The sequence below is a fragment of the Austrofundulus limnaeus genome, unplaced genomic scaffold (genome assembly GCF_001266775.1).
Source record: "Austrofundulus limnaeus strain Quisiro unplaced genomic scaffold, Austrofundulus_limnaeus-1.0 Scaffold98, whole genome shotgun sequence".
Lineage (NCBI taxonomy): Eukaryota > Metazoa > Chordata > Actinopteri > Cyprinodontiformes > Rivulidae > Austrofundulus > Austrofundulus limnaeus.
In genome coordinates, this window is record NW_013952500.1 from 1300910 (window position 1) to 1303437 (window position 2528).

The window sequence follows — 2528 nt, forward strand, 5'->3', positions numbered from 1 at the left end:
CCCACCCCCCCAACTGTTTCAAAATAACTAACAGAATAGTTGGAGTCCAAACCTCCACACTTCGGTCTGGACGCTTAAATTCCTGTTTGAGTCGTCGTCAGGCTTCCTGCGAGTCCAGCAGGTGAAATGTGAAGCTGCGACTTTGACAAAAAAAGACCCTGTGTGTAGAGAAGACAAAAGAATCTGGACCCCCTTTTATCAACCCCGGTGGTTGCCATGGCAACAGTGGCAGCATCCAGGCTGAGATGTGAGAGTTATTAACGAGCGTGCGCTTCAGCTCCAGCAGACCCTGAGAAACGGAGAAGCTGAGAGCAAGAAAGGACTAAGACGTCGAAAATATGCTACGCCGCGTTGATTCTTTGCAAACTGTCAAAGCTTAGTCGTGGTTTTGTGAGAACTTGATTTAAGTGTTTGAATTCAGGTGTTTCATAGTCAGCCAAGGCAAACCACAGCTAAGGTCAAACAACAATTTGTGTAACTACTTTACAAGTCACAAAGAAATAATCCTCACAAATGCAATAATTTCATGCCATTCCACGCAAAATGTATACAATGTTTGAAAGCCATGACTATATCCAGCGAGGAGCTGGAAGGAGTTCAATTTAAAATAATCAAAAATGAGGCAGCTGAGCAGAGTACAGCTTCATGAATGTAAATTCCAAGATGGGGACAAACATGCTTTGTGAGTTTTGAGGCTTTTGTGAAAGAGGAATGTTTTCCAGGAACAGAACAACACAGTGCCAAGATACCTGCATGTCCTGCAGGTACATTTCTAATTGGAGAGCTGTTTCATGAAAACATTGATGTACACAATAATGGATGACATCTAAACATGATTTCAAGCCTGCAGGGGAAAAAAAAAAAGAATTCAAAGTGGTGAAAAGAAGCAATTTAAATGAATGCCTTGCAGGCAGGGATTATGAAAACAGAACTCTTCATAGAACAGCATTGTAGCTTGTTATCTATATGACCTTACTGTGTCTTTGCTCAGGTTAGTGCTGTTGGTGGGGGGAAAAAAGAAAAAAGAAGAAAAAAAATGTTCCTGTTGCAGCACATTGAGGTGAGCGGCTCTGGCTGCTGTGCATCTCCTGGACCGGAAATCCTTATATGGCCATCGAAAAACAAGCCCAAAGAAAAGAAAAAAAAAAAAAAAGAAAAAAATGCAGCCCTTGAAATAAGGTTACATTTTATACAAACACAAAACTAATTCAGACACACTTAGAAAAAGCTTTAATCACATATTTGTGTTCGTAGACATATTTCTATCATTTTGCAGTGTGCTGTATTTCTTGATTTCAGCCGATATATTTGCAAAGATTGCAGCCTTTTATCCAGTAAATGTTGCTGCACTGCTACATTTCCTCCTCTGTTATCTGGGTTTCCCTTCATTGCAACAAGAAGAGAGCAGCTTTTCATTTGTTTCAAAGGATATCATTTTACATTTTTACGGCTTTAAAACCCCCTTATAGTGACAAAAGCTGCAATTATTCTATGGGACACTTTCAAGCTTCTAATTTATTGTGTTTCAGTTTAAATAGCAAACATGAGTATGTGAGGGATGTATGTGAGCAGTTTAATCTAAAGTTGTTGCAGATGATAACTGATGCTCCACATCTGTGTGGGTGCATACTGCCACCATTTGTTGCATCCCTGTTACTACCTCATGTTGGCTGCTTCCTGTTGCTCCTCAGAAAATGAACCCATTGTTAAATGTACCTCCTTAAATATTTAGCTTTTCCTGTTGAAGAAAATAACATATATTTTCTTTAAGTTGTTCCATTTTTTTGTTTTCCCCATCTGGATGCTGCACAGATCAGTGAAGCAGCAAACTCTTCCTCATCATCATGGTGTTTGCTGGACTTAATAGCTTGACACAACTCAGCACGTCATCCCAGAAGGCCCACGCCAACGCTCACTCGTTGACCCTCACCTGTGCAGGATTCAGATGGGCTCATCAGGGATGAGCTCATGCAGTGCTGTGCAGGGACGGAGCTTTGTCAGGCTTTCAGGGGGGTGCTCTTCATCAATGGAACTCCAGCATGACTCATCCGTACTGAGCACCCACCTCCGATCTTCACAGTGCAAAGCCTCCCTTTTGTGTTGCTGAGCGCGTCTCATTCAGCACTTGAGAGATCAGAGCAGCCTCTGTAAATAATTTGTATTGCTTCGAACGTCAGCACAACTGCATCAGACAGAGGTACGAATCTGTCATCATCTATCTGCGTAAAAAAAAAAACAAGAGTAGTTTCAAAACACCAAATGTTCCTGAACCAGAAACTGGTTGAAAATGTGAAAGCATTCATGAATGTCATTTTTTGATGATTTAAACTAAAAGCAACATGTCAAAGTTACCTAATTTTGTTTGGGAAATGAAGGAATATGTAACCAAAAACAAGATGTACTGCTTATGCAGTCATTTTGATAATAGATGAGAGTGAGTGCATGAGTTTGTCATTTTTAATAACTAGCTAAATGTTTCCTTTTGTGCGCAATAACTGATAATTGTAGGGAAATGCAGCCTTATACTT